The sequence below is a fragment of the Mirounga leonina genome, unplaced genomic scaffold (genome assembly GCF_011800145.1).
Source record: "Mirounga leonina isolate KUSES-001 unplaced genomic scaffold, KU_Mleo_1.0 Mir_108, whole genome shotgun sequence".
Classification (NCBI taxonomy): Eukaryota; Metazoa; Chordata; class Mammalia; order Carnivora; family Phocidae; genus Mirounga; species Mirounga leonina.
In genome coordinates, this window is record NW_023270237.1 from 3,432,173 (window position 1) to 3,452,992 (window position 20,820).

A 20,820-nucleotide genomic window follows, 5' to 3' on the forward strand; every position below is an offset into this window, starting at 1 on the left:
CTTGCCAGAAGCGGCCGACAGAGGCCCCTCCCTCACCATCTATCCTCCCGAATATCGCCTCGGATTCACTTCTCCGCATGTCCTACCTTCCAGAAAGTGGTCGCTTTTCTGATGAGAGAGTTTTTGCTCTTCTTTTCTTCAATCTCCTGTTGAGTTTGTAGGTGTTCAGAATGGTTTGATCCCTATCCAGCTGAATTCCTGAGAGGAGACGAAATCCAGGTCTCCTACTCCTCCGCCATCTTGCTCCGCCCCCCTACAACATCCTTTCTTGATCAAAACTCTTCAGAGTATAGGGATAGAGGGTACATACCTCAAGATCATAAAAGCCATCTATGAAAAGCCCACAGCAAATATCATTCTCAATGGGGAAAAACTGAGAGCTTTCCCCCTAAGGTCAGGAACATGGCAGGGATGTCCACTATCACCACTGCTATTCAACATAGTACTAGAAGTCCTAGCCACAGTAATCAGTAAACAAAAAGAAATAAAAGGCATCCAAATTGGCAAAGAAGAAGTCAAACTCTCACTCCACTTCATGTGGAAAACCCAAAAGACTCCACCCCAAAACTGCTAGAACTCATACAGGAATTCAGTAAAGTGGCAGGATATAAAATCAATGCACAGAAATCAGTCGCATTTCTATACACCACCAACAAGACAGAAGAAAGAGAAATTAAGGAGTGGATCCCATTTACAACTGCACCCAAAACCATAAGATACCGAGGAATAAATCTAAGCAAATAGGCAAAGAATCTGTACTCAGAAAACTATAAAATACTCATGAAACAAATTGAGGAAGACACAAAGAAATGGAAAAAAGTTCCACGTTCATGGACTGGAAGAACAAATATTGTGAAGATATCAATGCTACCTAGAGCAATCTACACATTCAATGCAATCCCTTTCAAAATACCATCCACTTTTTTCAAAGAAATGGAACAATTAATCCTAAAATTTGTATGGAACCAGAAAAGACCCCACATAGCCAGAGGAATGTTGAAAAAGAAAAGCAAAGCCAGTGGCATCACAGTTCTGGACTTCAAGCTCTATTACAAAGCTGTCACCATCAAGACAGTATGGTACTGGCACAAGAGCCGACACATAGATCAATGGAACAGAATAGAGAGCCCAGAAATGGACCCTCAACTCTATGGTCAACTCATCTTTGACAAAGCAGGAAAGAATGTCCAATGGAAAAAAGACAGTCTCTTCAACAAATTGTGTTGGGACAATTGGACAGCCACATACAGAAGAATGAAACTGGACCATTTCCTTACACCACACACAAAAATAGACTCAAAATGGTTGAAAGACCTCAATGTGAGAGAGGAGTCCATCAAAATCGTAAAGGAGAACACAGCAACCTCTTCAACCTCAGCCGCAGCAACTTCTTCCTAGAAACATCGCCAAAGGCAAGGGAAGCAAGGGCAAAAATGAACTATTGGGACTTCATCAAGATAAAAAGCTTTTGCACAGCAAAAGAAACAGTCAACAAAACCAAAAGACAACCGACAGAATGGGAGAAGATATGTGCAAATGACATATCAGATAAAGGGCTAGTATCCAAAATCTATAAAGAACTTACTAAACTCAACACCCAAAGAACAAATGATCCAGTCAAGAAATGGGCAGAAGACATGAACAGACATTTTTCCAAAGAAGACATCCAAATGGCCAACAGACACATGAAAAAGTGCTCAACATCGCTTGGCATCAGGGAAATCCAAATCAAATCCTCAGTGAGATACCACCTCACACCAGTCGAATGGCTAAAATTAGCAAGTCAGGAAATGATAGATGTTGGCAAGGATGTGGAGAAAGGGGAACCCTCCTACACTGTTGGTGGGAATGCAAGCTGGTGCAGCCACTCTGGAAAACAGTATAGAGGTTCCTCAAAAAGTTGAAAATAGAGCTACCATACGACCCAGCAATTGCACTACTGGGCATTTACCCCAAAGATACAAATGTAGGGATTCGAAGGGTTATGTGCACCCCAATATTTATAGCAGCAATGTCCACCATAGCCAAACTATGGAAAGAGCCAAGATGTCCATCAACAGATGAATGGATAAAGAAGTGGTATATATACACAATGGAATATTATGCAGCTATCAAAAGGAATGAATTCTTGGCATTTGCAACAACGTGGATGGAACTGGATGCTATTATGCTGAGTGCAATAAGTCAATCAGAGAAAGGCATGTATCATATGACCTCACTGATATGAGGAATTCTTAATGTCAGGAAACAAACTGAGGGTTGCTGGAGTGGTGGCAGGTGGGAGGGATGGAGTCGCTGGGTGATAAACATTGGGGAGGGTATGTGCTATGGTGATCGCTGTGAATTGTGTAAGACTGATGAATCACAGACCTGTACCTCTGAAGCAAATAATACATTATATGTTTAAAAAAAAAGAAGAAGAAGAAGATAGCAGGAAGGGAAAAATGAAGGGGGGAAATCAGAGGGGGAGATGAACCATGAGAGACTATGGACTCTGAGAATCAAACTGAGGGTTTGGAGCACTGGGTGTTAAACGCAAACAATGAATCATGGAACAGTACATCAAAAACTCATGATGTTAATGTATGGTGATTAACATAACATAATTTTAAAAAAAGACAAAGAAAAGAAAAATAAAGATAAATATTCCAGGTTTCCATTATATAATGGCCACTAACAAATTCTAATTTCTCTGTATATATTCTCCCAAAAAACATACCAATCAGGCAGGCATGCAAATAACATCATCACAGAGAATACTGAAAATATTCAAAGTATTTTTATGGGGTGAGAATAATTGAACTATAAAGCTGGATACTCCAACAATGAAAATTAAAGACAATTTTGTTTATGTATATCAATGCATAACTCTAAAATAAAATATTGGCAAACAAACAAAATGGTGCATTTAAAAAAAGGTATCCTGACCAATTGGGGTATATACTACAACAATGCAAAAACTGTTCAACATTTTAAAAAGCCATAATTGTCAGAACATTAATATATTTAAGGAAACATTATCATGCTTCTCCCTAGATGCTTAAGAGGTATTTCAGAATTCAACAATTTCTAACTTAAAAAAAATTCTGAAATAAGATTTAATGAATTCATCCTAAGATGAATTATTCTAAAATGATTATGTTGTGTGTATGTGTATGTCTGTGTGTGTGTCAGTGTTTCCATTCCTCAACTCAAAATGTAACATTTATGTATACGGAAACACTTGATAAATTCTCACTGAGACAGCAGTAAGGGAACGATGCCTATCATTTGCATTACTTTATACTCTTATGTTAGAAATATTATCCCCCTCACACCAGTCAAAATAGCTAAAATTAACAATTCAGGAAACGACAGATGTTGGCAGGGATGCGGAGAAAGGGGAACCCTCCTACACTGTTGGTGGGAATGCAAGCTGGTGCAGCCACTCTGGAAAACAGTATGGAGGTTCCTCAAAAAGTTGAAAATAGAGCTACCATACGACCCAGCAATTGCACTACTGGGTATTTACCCCAAAGATACAAATGTAGTGATCCGAAACGGTAGTACGTGCACCCCGATGTTTATAGCAGCAATGTCCACCATAGCCAAACTATGGAAAGAGCCAAGATATCCATCGACAGATGAATGAATAAAGAAGATGTGACATATATATAAACAATAGGATATTATGCAGTCAAAAAAAAAAAAAAAAAACAACCCGAAAGCTTGCCATTTGCAATGACATGGTTGGAACTAGAGGGTATTATGCTAAGTGAAATAAGTCAATCAGAGAAAGACATGTATCATATGATCTCACTGATATGAGGAATTCTTAATCTCAGGAAATAGGGTTGCTGGAGTGGTGGGGGGTGGGAGGGATGGGGTGCCTGGGTGATAGACATTGGGGAGGGTATATGCTATGGTGAGCGCTGTGAATTGTGTAAGACTGATGAATCACAGACCTGTACCTCTGAAATAAATAATACATTATATGTTAAAAAAAAAGAAGATAGTAGAAAGGGAAAAATGAAGGGGGGGAATCGAAGGGGGAGATGAACCATGAGAGACTATGGACGCTGAGAAACAAACTGAGGGTTCTAGAGGGGAGGGGGTGGGGGGATGGGTTAGCCTGGTGATGGGTATTAAAGAGGGCACATTCTGCATGGAGCACTGGGTGTTATACACAAACAATGAATCATGGAACACTACATCAACAACTAATGATGTAATGTATGGTGATTAACATAATAAAATAAAATTACAAAAAAGAAATATTATCCAATGTGACTATAAAAAATAATTAGGAATATGATAATTATAAAAGAAAAGACAAAAACATATCTTGATTTATAAATATGTATAAAATGTATGTATAAAATACATATAATACAAATATGTATAAAATGTATATAATATAAACGATATTTAAATATATAAAATAAATGAATTGTGTTAGTGTGCTAGAAAAGGATCAATGAAAATATGATTACAAATAGTAATATAATTCCATGATATGCCATGATATATAAAATTAATATGTAAAATTAATATCTCATATATATAAAAATTATTGGTTAGAAAAAATAATAGAAGAAAAGATCCCACAACAAAAAAGTGTGAGAAAACAGAAATAAAATAATATATATAATCTGTACATGGAAAATTATAAAACACTATTGCAAGAAACAAAAATAAACTTGAACAGACAGAAAGACACCCTATATTCTTTTTTTTTATTATGTTATGTTAATCACTGTACATTCTTGGTTTCTAATTAGCACATTTACTTTATTGTATGATACACATAAACAGTATGGTTTAAAATTTTGTGTCAGTTCTTCTTTCTCTTTAGGATATGGTATAAGGATGTATAGTCAGTATACTGGGTCAAAGTGTTTTTGTAATATAATTTCAATATAGAACAAAAAAATAAGCACAAGATCAAAAATAAGGCTAACCCATCCTCCCACCCCCCTCCCCTCTAGAACCCTCAGTTTGTTTCTCAGAGTCCATAGTCTCTCATGGTTCGTCTCCCCCTCCGATTTTCCCCCCTTCATTCTTCCCCTCTTGCTATCTTCTCTTTTTTTTTTTAAACATATAATGTTTTATTTGTTTCAGAGGTACAGGTCTGTGATTCAACAGTCCTACACAATTCACAGCGCTCACCAAGACACCCTATATTCTTGGATTGAGTGATTCAATTCCTAAAGAGTCAATATTGTTTGAGTTAATATAAAAAATGACATATGAAAATATGTGATGTCAATAAAAATACTAATTTTTTTTGTGAAGCTAGAAAATTCGAGTCTTGAAATACAGTAGCAAATAGTCAAGAAATTTTTGAAAAAGAAGAGCATATTAAATCATACTTTTGTAAAGTCACTATATTTAAACAGTGTGATATTACGTCTAAGAACAGACAGACAAAACAATGAAAGTGAATGGAAAGTATGGAGCAAGTATATATGGATTTTCCATATATGATAAGGTGGCATTTCAAATTACTGGGAAAAGCTGGACTTTTAAGTAAATTATCACAGGGCAGTTGGAAAGTAGGAATTATAATTCAAATTATGAAGCAATAATGGAAAATACCAATAAATTCAGCAAAAAAATATTTTGCACGGAAAAGGAAGAAATAAAACACCATATGGAAGCCAAAATACAACTCTATTCATCAACCTTTGCAAAGTTAAGTTGTATAACAGATGATCTCAAAATCTCAGTGGCCAGCAACAACAACTTGCCTCACTGGACAACTCTGGATTAAATGTGTTCCACATCATCCTGTCCCCTTTCATAGAGCCACCCCCTTATGAATCACTGCTATTCTTCCAACTGTCATTTAACACTCCCACATATGTTCATAAGGTTTCCATTTGCTTCACATCTTTGCCAACACCTGTTTTTAATTTTTGTTTTTCTGGTGGGTGTGCAGTAGTATCTCATTGTGGTTTTAATTTGCATCTCCTTAGTGACCAATGATGTTGAACATCTTTTCCTGGACTTGTTCATTTGCAAAGTATTTGCACATTTTTTACTTGGTTGTCTTCTTATTATTGAGTTGTAAGACTTCTCTGTATATTCTGAATCCAAGTAGTTTGTAACATATACATTTTGCAAATATTTTCTCACCATCTGTGACTTGCCATTTAATTTTCCTAAAGGAATTTTCTGACAAGCACAATTTTTTAATTTTGGGAATATTTAATTACAATTTATTTTTCTTTTGTGACTCCTATATTTTGCGTCCTGTCTACGCTACTTTGGCCTTACCCAAGATTGCAAAGATTTTCTCATATGTTTTTTTCTAGAAGTTTTCCACTTTTAAAGCCCTCGTGTTGAGGTCCATAATCCATTTTGAATCAAATTTTGTGTATAGTGTCAGGAAAATGCTAAAGCCCCCTTTTTTCCATATTGATATCCAGTTAACCCAATACCATTTATTGAAAAGACAAATTTTCCCTCATCAATTCATTTTGGTAAATTGTCAAAAACTAACTTACCATATAATTATACATCTATTTCTTAACTCCCAATTCCATAACATTGATCTAAATATCTGTATTGATGCCAATATTGTACTTCCTTGTTAACTGTTTGAAGTCAGGGTGTATAAATCCTCCAAATGCATTCTTTTTTTTTCAAAATTTTATATTCTATATACTTCATATTCCCATATAAACTGTAGAATCAGTTTGACAATTTCTTTAAAAGTGTATATTGGGATTTTATTTGCAGTTGTGTTAAATTTATAAATAAATTTGGAGAGAATCAATACCTTAACAATATTTAGTCTCCCAATTCATGAACTTTGTATGGTTCCCCAACTATATATGTCCTCTTTAACTTCATTCAGCAATCTTTTCAATTTTCATTGTACAGGTATTGCACATGCTCTTAAAATTATCTCTAAGCATTATATAGATTTTTAATGCTATTGTATTTTCATTGCTAGTATCTAGAAACCCAGTTTGTTTTGGTATACTTGTCTTGGGTTATCATGTGATGCTGTTATATTCACTCAAAAGTTAGAGTTAGAGTAGGTTTTTTTTTTTTTTTTCAGTAGCATCCTTAGGAATTTCTATGTACATCATGATAATAGTCACAAAGTAAAAGCAGTTTTATGTCTTTCTTTCCTGCGTGTGTGTGTGTGGGGGGGGGGGTGTTTTCCTTGCTTTACTGCACAGGCTAGGATTTCCAATGTAATGTAAAATAAAATAAATGTGGCAGACATTCTTGACTTATTCCCAGTCTTAGAGCAGGAGATTATTTAATCTTTTACTACTAAGTATGGTGTTAACTGAATGTTTCCTTCTCTTACCCTAATATTTACATTTGGTTGAGAGCTTTTAGAATCAGTGGATGATGCATTTTGTAAAATTTTGTTTTTACTACATCTATTGAAATGATCATATGCTTTTCTCCTTTATTCTCTTTATATGGGAGAATTATATTGAGTTTAGAATGTTAAACAAACCTTATGATCCTGGAATAATACCCTACTTGATTATTACATATTATCTGTTTTTTATATTGCTTGATTTAGTTTTCTAATCTGGTTAAGGATTTTGCATCTAGTATTTTGAAGGATATTGGTCTTTAGCTTTGTCTTGTAATGTCTTTGTCTGAAGATGATAACAGGATAATCCTGGACTCATAAAGTGGTTTGGAAATTATTGCATCCTTCTCTATTTTCCAAGAGAATTTATGTGTGATTGGTATTATTCCTTTCTTAAATATTCAATGGAATTTTCCTAGGAAGCCACCTGGGCCTGGAGTTTTCTTCCGGGAGAGCTTTTAAGTAATGAATTCAATTTCTTTAGTAAATATAGAACTATTTAGGTGTTTGTTTCTCTGTGAGCTAGTTTTGTAGTTTACACCATCAAGGAGTTTGTGTAATTCATTTACATTCCCAAGTTTATTGAGATAAAGTTGTTCATCATATTTCCTTATTATTCTTTTAATGACTGTCAGATCAGCAGTGATGTTTCTTATTTTATTCCTGATAATGGTCATTTGTGTCTTCTCTCTCTCTGGGTTTTTTTTTTTTTTTTTGATCCATCTACTTAGTTTATCACTTTTGTTGACATTTTCAAAGAATCAGAATTCAAAATTCAAAATTCAGAATTCAAAATCAGAATTCAATTATTTTCTAAATTTTATTGATCTCTATTTTTTCTTTAAGTTTGTTTTCATCTTTATGAATTTGCTTGCTTTAATTTTTTATTTGTTCTTTTTTTTAGCTTTTTATAAGGGAAGTTTAGATCATTGATTGTGTACTCTTTGCACTTTATTAATATAAGCCTATTAATATATAATATATAAACAGTGCTTTAACTGTATCACACAAATTTTGAAATGGAGTTGTTTTCCTTATATATAGTCCCAAATATTTACTAATTTCTCTTGGAATTTCTTCTTTGACCCAAGGGCAATTTAGAAATGTGCTGATCATTTTGAGGTTTTCCCATTTATCATTTACTCATTGATTTTTTTTTTGCTTAATTCTGCTATAGAGAAGATATTCTATATGACTTCAATCCTTTAATATTTATTATTAAATTCATCTACTTGTATTATGATCCTGTGTGTTAGACAGAAAGTGGCCCCCCAAGATGTGTATGTCAGAATCTCCAAGCCTGTGAACTCCCGGAAACTTACACATCAAAAGGGTGATTACAGAGGTGATTAAATTAGGATCTTGAGATAGGAGATTGTGGATTATCTGTATGACAGTATAAAGATATGTAGAATTTTGCTAGATATTGCCTATTCTTCTCCATAAAGAATTATGCTATTTTTCATTATCACCTACAATATACGTTATTGTCTCTATCCCTACCGCCTTGCTAGTAGAGCATATTGTCAAATTTTTGGATTTTTGCCAGTGTGGACAAATCAAATATTGTACCTCTAATCAGTTTTAATTTATATTTGATGTACAGTGATTAAGCTAAGCCTATTTTCATATACTGAGTCATTTGCATTTCTTTTCTAGGTGAACTGTTTATATATCTCTCGTGTTCTTTGTTGTTTTTTATATTTTCTTCTTCTAGTAACTGTTTTTGTTTGGGGTATTAACCATTTGCTTATGATGAAAACTGCAAGCATTTTTCCCCAAGTTTATCATTCATCTCTACTTTGTTTGTGGTGTTTTTTTCCAGTGTTTAAATTACTTTTGACCTAAGAATTTCAATATAGAACAAACAAAATAATATAATAAGAATATAATAAGGAATGCACTATATCATTAAATTTGAATCATAAATAACAATATCAACTCAATATTTAAGTATACTTATATTTACATATGTCCTAGTTTTATCCACTGAAATGCTTCTGGAAGCAATAAGAGCTCAGTAAAAATGAATACTCCTAACATACAAATCTTGGTTTCTGACTACCAATTCTCAGTAAAAGAAATCATAGGTCCTTCAGGAAATTTGAATTCAGATCTGGAGCCAGAAAATACAAGGTGAAGCTGTAACATCTTATGATGCCATCAAGCAAAATTTATGTCAAAAGGACACAGACATTTTTAAGGGACTTATTCTAGTCACTTTTAAGATACTAATATTTAAATATTAAGATTTGAGTAGTGCTCATTTTGGCAGCACATATACTAAAATTGGAACAATACAGAGAAGATTGGCATGGACCCTACAAGAGGATGACATGCAAATTTGTGAAGTGTTCCATAATTTTTAGGGGAAATAGGATCTAGTGTCCTTTGGGTTTTGCTTGTTTTTGTTTTGTTTTGTGTGTGTTTGGGGTTTTTTTGTATACAGAAAGAGCAATATTTAAATTTATTTTATATATTTTATATATTTTTTAATTTTTAACTTTTTTCTTTTTCTTTTCTTCTTTCTACTTTTTTTTCTATCAAACTTCTCTAACAAGCAGACCAAAACGCACCTAGGATCTAGCTTCCTTTATTTATTTTATTTTATTATCTTATTTTTTAATTTAAAAAAATTTTATTTTGTTTGATTTTGCTTTTGTTTTTTGCTTTTTTGTTTTTGTTTTTTCCTCCAAAATGGCAATATGGAGGAATTCACCCCAAGAGAAAGAACATGGCCAGAGCTTTAGTCAATACAGGTATAAGTAGGATGTATGAAATAGATTTTAAAACAATAATTATAAGGATATCAGCTGGGCTTGAATAAAGCATAGAAGACACTAGAGAATCCTTTACTGCAGAGATAAAAGAACTAAAATCTAGTCAGGCCAAAATTAAAAATGCTATAACCAAGATGCAAGCCCAAATGGATGCCATAAAAATGAAGATGGATGAAACAGAGGAATGAATCAGTGATATAGAGGATAAAATTAAGGAAAATAATGAAGCTGAAAAGAAGAGGGACACAAAGGCAATGGGTCATGAAGGTAGACCTAGGGAACTCAGCAACTTATTAAAATAGAATAATGTTCATATCATAGGAGTCCCGGAAGATGAAGAGAGAAAAGGGGGCAGAAGGTTTATTTGAGCAAATTATAGCAGAAAACTTTCCTAATCTGGGGAAGGATACAGGCATCAAAATCTAAGAAGCACAGAGAACTCCCATTAAATTCAACAAAAACTGACCATCCCCAAGGCATATCATAGTCAAATTCACAAAATACACAGACAAGGAAAGAATCCTGAAAACAGCAAGGGAAAAAAGTCTTTGGCAGGCCAAAAGACAGTGGCAGGGTATATTCAGTGTGCTGAATGGGGAAAATACCCAGCCAAGAGTACTTTATCCAGCAAAGGTTGTCATTCAGAAGAGAAGGAGAGATAGAGTTTCCCAAACAAAAACTAAAGGAGTTCGTGACCACTAAACCAGCCCTGCAAGAAATATTAAGGGGGACTCATTGAGTGGGGGAAAAAAAGACCAAAAACAACAAAAGACTAGAAAAGAACAGAGACTATCACCAGAAACACCAACTCTACAGTGACATAAAATTCAAATCTTATAATAACCACTTTGAATGTAAATGAACTAAATGCTCCAATCAAAAGACATAGGGTATCAAAATACATTAAAAATAAAAATGATCCATCTATATGCTGCCTACAAGAGACTCATTTTAGACCTAAAGACATTGGCAGATTAAAAGTGAGGGGATGGAGAATGATTTATCATGCTAATGGATGGCAAAAGAAAACCAAAGTAGCCATACTTAAATCAGACAAACTAGATTTTAAACTAAAGACTGTAACAAGAGATGAAGGGTATTATATCATAATTAAAGGATCTACCCATCAAGAAGATCTAACAATTGTAAATATTTATGCTCCCAACTTGGAAGCACCCAAATATTTTAATCAATTAATAATAAACATAAAGAAACTCATGGATAATAATACATTAATAGTAGGGGACTTTAACACCCCACTTACAGGAATGGACAGATCACCTAAGCAGAAAATCAACAAGGAAACAATAGCTTTGAATAAAACACTGGACCAGATGGACGTAACAGATATATTCAGAACATTTCATCCTAAAGCAGCAGAATACACATTCTTTTCAAGTGCACACAGAACATTCTCCAGAATAGGTCACATACTGGGTCACAAATCATCCCTCAACAAGTACAAAAAGTTTGAGATCATACCATGCATCTTTCAGACACAATGCTGTGAAACTTGAAGTCAACCACAAGAAAAAAATTGGAAAGACCAAATAACATGGAGGCTAAAGAACATCCTACAAAAGAATGAATGGGTTAATCAGGAAATTAAAGAAGAAATAAAAAGCACATGAAAGCAAATGAAGATGAAAACACAACTCTCCAAAACCTTTGGGAGGCAGCAAAAGCAGTCCTAAGAGGGAAGTATATTGCCATACAGGCCTACCTCAAGAAGCAAGAAAAGTCTCAAATACACAACCTAACCTTACACCTAAAGGAGCTAGAAAAGAAACAGCAAATAAAGCCTAAAGCCAGCAGAAGAAGGGAAATAACAAAGATGAGAGCAGAAATAAACAATATAGAAATAAACAAACAAAAAGCCTCAGTAGAACAGATCAAGAAAACTAAAAGGTGGTTCTTCAAAAGAATTAATAATATTGATAAACCCCTAGCAAGACTTATCAAAAAGAAAAGAGAAAGGATGAAAGTAGATAAAATCACTAATGAAGGAAGAGAGAACACAACCAACACCACAGAAATACAAGCAATTATAAGAGAATACTATGAAAAATTACATGGCAACAAACTGGGCAATTTGGAAGAAATGGACAAATTCTTAGAAACTTACAAACTACCAAAACTGAAATAAGAAGAAATAAAAAATTTGAACAGATCCATAACCAGCAAAGAAATTGAATCAGTAATCAAAAACCTCCCAAGAAACAAAAGTCCTGGGCCATATGGCTTCCCAGAGGAATTCTACCATTTAAAGAAGCATTAATACCTATTCTTCTCAAACTGTTCCAAAAAATAGAAATGGAAGGAGAACTTCCAAACTCATTCTATGAAGCCAGCATTACCTTGATTCCAAAACCAGACAAAGACCCTACTAAAAAGGGGAATTACAGGCCAATAACCCTGATGAACATGGATGCAAAAAATCTCAATAAACTACTAGCAAATCGAATGCAACAGTTAGGCCAATAACCCTGATGAACATGGAGCAAAAATTCTCAATAAACTACTAGCAAATCAAATGCAACAGTACATTAAAAAAATTACTCACCATGATCAAGTGGGATTTATTTCTAGGCTGTAGAGGTGGTTCAATATTTGCAAATCAATCAACCTGATGCACTACATTAATAAAAGAAATGATAAGAACCATATGATCCTGTCAATAGATGCAGAAAAAGCATTTGACAAAATACAGAATCCATTCTTTTTTTTAAATTTTATTTTATGATGTTATGTTAATCACTGTACATTACATCATTAGTTTTTGATGTAGTGTTCCATGATTCATTGTTTGCATATAACACCCAGTGCTCCATGCAGTATGTGCCCTCTTTAATACCCATCACCAGGCTAACCCATGCCCCCACCCCCCTCCCCTCTAGAACGCTCAGTTTGTTTCTCAGAGTCCATAGTCTCATAGTCCAATCATCTCTTCCTCCGATTTCCCCCCCTTCCTTTTTCCCTTCCTGCTATCTTCTTCTTTTTTTTTTTTTTCTAACATACAATGTTTTATTTGTTTCAGAGGTACAGGTCTGTGATTCATCAGTCTTACACAATTCACAGCACTCACCATAGCATATACCCTCCCCAATGTCTATCACCCAGCCACCCCATCCCTCCCACCCCCACCTCTCCAGCAACCCTCAGTTTGTTTCCTGAGATTAAGAATTCCTCATATCAGTGAGATCATATGATACATGTCTTTCTCTGATTGACTTATTTCGCTCAGCATAATACCATCCAGTTCCATCTATGTCATTGTAAAAGGCAAGATTTCATTCCTTTTGATGGCTGCATAATATTCCATTGTGTATATATACACACCACCTCTTCTTTATCCATTCACCTGTCGATGGACATCTTGGCTCTTTCCATAATTGGCTATTGTGGACATTGCTGCTATAAACATTGGGGTGCATGTACCCCTTCGGATCCCTACATTTGTATCTTTGGGGTAAATACCCAATAGTGCAATTGCTGGGTCAGAGGGTAGCTCTACTTTCAACTTTTTGAGGAACCTCCATACTGTTTTCCAGAGTGGCTGCACCAGCTTGCATTCCCACCAACATGTAGGAGGGTTCCCCTTTCTCTGCATCCCTGCCAACATCTGTCATTTCCTGACTTGTTAATTTTAGCCATTCTGACTAGTGTGAGGTGGCATCTCATTGAGGTTTTGATTTGGATTTCCCTGATGCCGAGCAATGTTGAGCACTTTTTCATGTGTCTATTGGCCATTTGGATGTCTTCTTTGGAAAAATGTCTGTTCATGTCTTCTGCCCATTTCTTGATTGGATCATTTGTTCTTTGGTGTTGTCAAACTCAACACCCAAAGTACAGCATCCATTCTTGATAAAAACCCTCAACAGAGTAAGGATAGATGGAACATACCTCAATATCATAAAGGCCATATATGAAAGACCCACAGCTAATATCATCCTCAATGGTGAAAAACTGAGAGCTTTTCCCCTACAGTCAGGAACAAGACAAGGATGTGCACTCTTACCATTACTATTTAACATAGTATTGAAAATCTTAGCCTTAGCAATCAGAAAACAAAAAGAAATAAAAGGCATCCAAATCAGCAAAGAAATCAAACTTTCATTATTTGCAGATGACATGATACTCTATGTAGAAAGCCTGAAAACCTCCACCAAAAAATTACTAGAACTAATACATGAATTCGGCAAAGTGGTAGGATATAATACCAATGTGCAGAAATCTGTTGCATTTTTGTACACCAGTAATGAAGCAAAAGAAAAGGAAATCAAGGAATCAATCCTATTTGCAATTGCAGCAAAAAGAGTAGGATACTTAGGAATAAACCTAACTAAAGAGGTAAAAGATCTGTGCTCTGAAAACTATAAAACACTTATGAAAGAAATTGAAGAGGACACAAAGAAATAGAAAAACATTGCTTTTCATGCTCATGGAGTGGAAAAACAAACAATGTTTAAATGTTTAAACAAAGTAATCTACACATTTAATGCAATCCCTATCAAAATACCACCAGCATTTTTCACAGAGCTAGAACAAACAATCCTAAAATTTGTATGGAACCACAAGAGACCCCAAATAGCCAAAGCAATCCTGAAAAAGAAAAAAACAAAACTGGAGACACTGTGATTCCAGATTTCAAGCTATATTACAAAGCTGTAGTCATCAAGACAGTATGGTACTGGCACAAAAAACAGACATATAGATCAATGGAACAGAATACAGAACCCAGAAATGGACCCTCAACTTTATGGTCAACTAACCTTTGACAAAGCAGGAAAGAATATCCAATGGAAAAAAGTCTCTTCAACAAATGGTGTTGGGAAAACTGGACAGCAACATGCAGAAGAATGAAAATGGACCACTTTCTTACACCATACACAAAAATAAATTTAAAATGAATGAAAGACCTAAATGTGGGACAGAAAACCATCAAAATATTAGAGCAGAACACAGGTAGCAAGCCTGACCTCAGCCGTAGCAACTTCTTACTAGACAGAGGAAATAAAAGCAAAAATAAACTATTGGGACTACATCAAGATAAAAAGCTTCTGCACAGTGAAGGAAACAATCAACAAAACTAAAAGGCAGCTTGTGAAATGGGAGAAGATATTTGGAAATGATATATCTAATAAAAGGTTAGTATCCAAAATCTATAAAGAACTTATTAAATTCAACACCCCAAAAACAAATAATCCAGTTAAGAAATGGGCAGAAGACATGAATGGACACTTTTCCAGAGAAGACTTTTCCAGATGGCTAATAGACACATGAAAAGATGCTCAACTTCACTCATCATCAGGGAAATATAAATCAAAACCATGATGAAATACCACCCCTCACCTGTCAGAATGGTTAACAATATGAGAAACAAAAGGTCTTTGCAAGGATGTGGAGAAAGTGGAACCTTCTTACACTGTTGGTGGGAATGCAAATTGGGGCAGCTACTCTGGAAAACAGTATGGGGGTGTCTCAAAAAGTTAAAAATAGAACTACTCTGTGATCCAGCAATTGCACTACTAGGTATTTACCAAAAGGATACAGAAATACAGATTTGAAAGGATACATGCACCTCAATGTTTATAGCAGTATTATCAATAATAGCCAAACAATGGAGAGAGCCCAATGTCCAGCGACTGATGAATGGATAAAGATGTGGTGTGTATATATATATATACACTGGAATATTACTCAGCCATCAAAAAAATGAAATCTTGCCACTGGCAATGACGTGAATGGAGCTACAGTGTATTATGCTAAGTGAAATAAGTAAGAGAAAGACAAATACCATATGATCTCACTCATATGTGGAATTTAAGAAAGAAAAAAGATAAACATATGGGAAGGTGGAAAAAAGGAGAGAAGGAAACAAACCATAAGAGACACTTAATGATAGAGAACAAACTGAGGGTTGATGGAAGGAGGTAAGTGGGGGAGGGGCTAGATGGGTGATGGGTATTAAAGAGGGCACTTGTTGTGATGAGCACTGGATGTTGAATGTAAGTGATGAATCACTGAATTCTATTCCAGAAATCAATTTTGCACTGTATGTTAACTAAAATTCAAATTAAAAAACCCACAGATATATACAGTATAATTGGATACTCAGAGGAAGTGTGATGTACTGAAATACACATAAAATTTGGAATGAGAGAAAAAAAGATTTGAGTATCAAATAGGATAATTTTATAATTCTTTGAATATAAAAGATTTGAATATCAAAAAGCATAACTAAGTTTTTGTAAAACATTGAATAAATAAACATAGGATTCTCATAATGAAAGAGAGAGACAGTGAGAGAGAGAGAAATTCAAGGTGACTAATACATGGAATGATCTTATAAAATTTATTACTCAGTCTAATTTTTCTAGACTGAATGGGAGCACAATAACATTTATGCTGGGAAAAGAGACATACCCAGGACTGTTGAGGATAAACTGGAATATATAGTCATCTTGCTATTACACCAATTCCTTACTCTGACAGCTGGTAATTAAAAGGAAGGAGGTGATCAATTTTTAGGAGGAAAAGCATTTTTTTCACAAAAGAATATCAGTTAATAAGCATATAAAATATAATAGTATTACAAAATCATAGTTTCCTGACCATGTCCATGAAATCAGTAATCCAGGCAAAGATTATTTCTAAAAAGGTTAAAATCATTAGGCAATAGTTGCTGGAATACAAGATATACACATGTTGCCAAAGGAAAATATGTCTTACAATGGAGAGGTCACTGGTCATCAAATCTACTGAGTGATCAAACTTAGCATCACTAGTACTGGGATAACCTGACGTCATGTGACTCTTGATATGATGCAAAGCAAACTACACAACATCACCTATGAAATACCATCTTCCAAAACATTTACTGTGAATCTGGTTTTTAGACACACATTCCAGTTTTCCAGAAATAAGGGATAGAGAAAAACAGTAAAAACACCAAAAGGAAAACAGATACTTTCAAAATGTGGGACTATCTATGAAAAAATTTACTTGGTCTTTTTAAAAAGTCAATGTAATTAAATACCTAAATAAATTAATTGCTAGGAGGCTATTCTCGATGTATGAATACCAGCAATAAAGCAAGCAACTGTAAATATGGTCATTACCAATTGCTGAATCTTGATGAAGGGCATTTATTTTTGTTAAGTTTTCTTGCATGTTTGAAATTTTTCATAATAAAAAATTAGGAAAAAATCTGGTTGTTTGACAGTATTGTCTTGATTGGATATTGATCAGTTCAGTCAAAATAGCTAAAATGATAGTATATCAACTTTAGATATTGAATTTTCTTCTCTTCATGATCACCTAATTAGTTAATAGGACTTATAATTTTTAGTGACTTGTTTCATTAATTTATCCTTATATTTGCAGAAGATAGAGCAATGGTCAAAATTGAAAAAATAAAATATTCATCATATCAGCAGGAATTTCTGCTTGATTTATATGCAAAGATGATGTCAGGGTTGTGATTTGGGCAACATAAAAAGGAATAGAAAGCCAGATAAGTAAGATTCTCTAGTCCTTTTTTCAATTTTAATTATGTATGTCACCGACAGTTCAAGCCAGCTGGTATGTTGAACTCAGAGCAAAAAAAGATAACATTAGGCATCAATTCTGTTTATCTTTGCAAACCAATATTTTGTCTCTTTAATTAAGCTTGGCTTGTGCCTATTAAGAAAAGAATGTCTAAAATTATTTACCTTTTCCCTCACCCAAAATTAAACAGGATGTCTTTTAAAGCTAACTCTTTGACACAACTTCCTGGTAAGTAAGTTTCATTACAATTCTCTTTCTTAAAGTTTTGCTATTTATAATTTCCATCAAAATGTTTAAGGCAAGTAGATAACAAAATATCTAGCTGCAAAGGAATTCTGATTTCTTCTTTTGTTATTAGCAGTTAAACACTCTTCTTTAGACTCTAAGATTAAACTCTGTCTCAGCATTGTGTGTCTTAGATTGGGAAATACTATAAAGCAGGAATAAGTAGAAATAGAACTAGTGCCTGACAGAGCACCATAAAATGGAAATGCTTAATAGTAAGTTTTATATCGATGGTCATCATTTGAGAGTGAGGTCAATTATATTATGGATGTGGGCTTTGATTACCTGCTGGGACTAGGAACTCTTTTCACTGTGTTTTCACTTGGCCCTTCTCTGAGCATGTAGTGAGTAGTGATTTGCAAGATGAAATGAACTATTGACAACAGGGTAAAGAACATTCAAAAGATATTACTTGTTATCAGCAGTTCAGGAACTGGTATCATCTTCACAGACAAGAGTTTGGGGGAAAAATGTTTTTCCTGAAAAGGGCCACATAGTAAATAATCTAGGGTTTATAGGCCAGATTGTCTCTGTCACAGCAACTCAACTCTGCCATTACAATGCAAAAATAGCATAGATAATGCATAAATGTAGTGGTGTGGCTGTGCTGCAATAAAACTTTATTTATAAAAATAGGTAGCAGGTCAGAATCGACTTGGAAGCTGTATTTGCCAACTCCTAGCATAGATGAGCAAATCACTCAGTTAGCAGATGGCATCTGATGTAGAATTTTGTTCTTGAAAAAGCAGAATTGAGAAAGTTAAAATAAATTATCTTTGGAGGATAAGAAATTATTTATGATTTCCCATTTTGTCTTCTTAACAAGTTAACTCTCATTTGCTATTAGTATGAATGTGCAAAAGATAAAAAAAAATACGCTATATGACTCAACTAAAAACATATAACTGATTTGTATATTTTCATTCTTTTTGTCCCATGCAACCATGCAAATTTAACATTTCCCTCTTCTCAGAAGAGCAAAATGACACATTTTGGGGGTTTTAACTCAAACCTTGTTGGACAAAGGTCAAACACTGAGCAACAGAAGTTACTTATATGTGAGGGTTGTATGTAGAAATGTGGCAAAAAAAATATGAAATGAATAGGATGCTTTTAATGTATGCAGCATTGAAACATTGTGCTGGAGTGTAAAGAATATTTTCAATTCCAACAGTGGCCTTCCTACCTAATGGTTGCTTTCGGACACATACATTTCATAAGGATTGAAGACAACTTGTGGAATGCCCAGCTCAAAGCCTGGCATACAGTTCCTTAAAAAATAGTTGTTATACTAATGATGTAATGTATGGTGATTAACATAACAATAAAAAAGTTAAAAAAATTTTTGTTATATTTGAGAGAGACATGCATAGATTCAGATATGACCAGACAGCTTAAAATACTAAAATTGACCTTATGGGGCCAACAAAGCCCCCTGGAAATGTATCAGCCTGATACCTTGCTTACAACATTCCCAGCATCCTTACCAGGTGGGTAAAGAAGGTCACTTCCATAAAAAAAAAAAAAAAGAAAGAAAGAAAAGAAAAGAAAAAGAAGGTCACTTCCTGGCAGGTCCAAGAACCTGAGCCAATATGGCAGTCCAGTCAAAGCCTTGGTAATATAATCAATGTTTCCAATTGTACTTGTTACAAAGAGAACAGATTCTTGCTGAACTATGCAAATAAATATATTGCCATAAAAATATAAGGGCCTACTCTGAGAAGCTGTGTATGGATTCTGGGGACAGATTGTCTGGGTATGATTGAAGTTGTGTGACATTAGGCAAACAACTTAATAACCTCTCTGTACCTTAACTTCATCATCTATAAAGTAGGGATAATAATATCAACTTCCTAAGATTATATTGAGGAATAAATGAGTAAATGTGTATAAAACACTTAGAAATGCTGGCATATGGTTAGGAAAATATAAGTGTTGAATGAATTTATATCAACTAGCCTTTAATCTGAAGTTGGAATTTATTTTATGACAGTTAAGTAAAGAGACTGAGGGAACCATGCAATTAATACCTATTCTTTTTTATTCTTTTCAAGATGGATTTTTAAATTTCTGGTAGCTCTAACTGCTGCTCACAGGAGGACTGCAACTTTTCTACCCACTTGAAGTTACCCACAGACATGACTTTTTTGACCAATAATGTGTGAGAAGTGAAGACTGTGAGGACATGTCTTTCTCTTCCTTCCTTCCTTCCTTCCTTCCTTCCTTCCTTCCTTCCTTTCTTTTTTCCTAAGTAGGCTCCTTGCTGGGCCCAGCACAGGGCTTGAACTCATGACCTAAGATCAAGACCTGAGCTGAGATTAGAGTCAGTCTTAACCAACTGAGACAACCCAGCACCCTGTGTCTTTCTAATCTTAGATATTTCTTTGGTAATATTCATGGTGATGGATACTTATCAAAATCTAGGAAAATCATGATGACACTAAGCCTTGATGTAATGGAAATGTGAATATTTTACAAATATTAATTATGTTAGCAAACCATTTATTAATTTAACATATGAAATTCCTAAGAGAATAAAACTATCCGGTCCCCTCATTTGGTGATCTCTCAGATACAAAGAGAGAACTTAAAATATTTAATCTCTGATTACTAGCTTTCACTTTGCTGAATATTGTGGTCCAAAGGTTGTTTCATGTATCCCATCTTGTCTTTCTTTTCCATCTTCTTTCAATATAATACTGGCTTACCACTAGGCTTTTTGAAAAGTAACTAACTAAAATAAAATAAATAACGAAGGCTTCCATTAGAGAACAAGATATAGATTTTACACAAAAATTAGAACTCCAACAAGTTGTCTATAGATTTCTTTCCATCTTCTATAATGATAGCATGATTTATAGATTCTACAGACAGAGCTTA

At 34.4% G+C, this 20,820-nt stretch overlaps 1 non-coding gene across 1 annotated transcript; it reads left to right on the plus strand.

Annotated features, from left to right (window-relative positions):
- Positions 1–9,583: 9,583 nt before the first annotated feature.
- On the plus strand, positions 9,584–9,690 carry LOC118019733. Its single transcript, XR_004681738.1, has one exon. It is a non-coding gene; the product is annotated as a U6 spliceosomal RNA (small nuclear RNA).
- Positions 9,691–20,820: the final 11,130 nt, after the last annotated feature.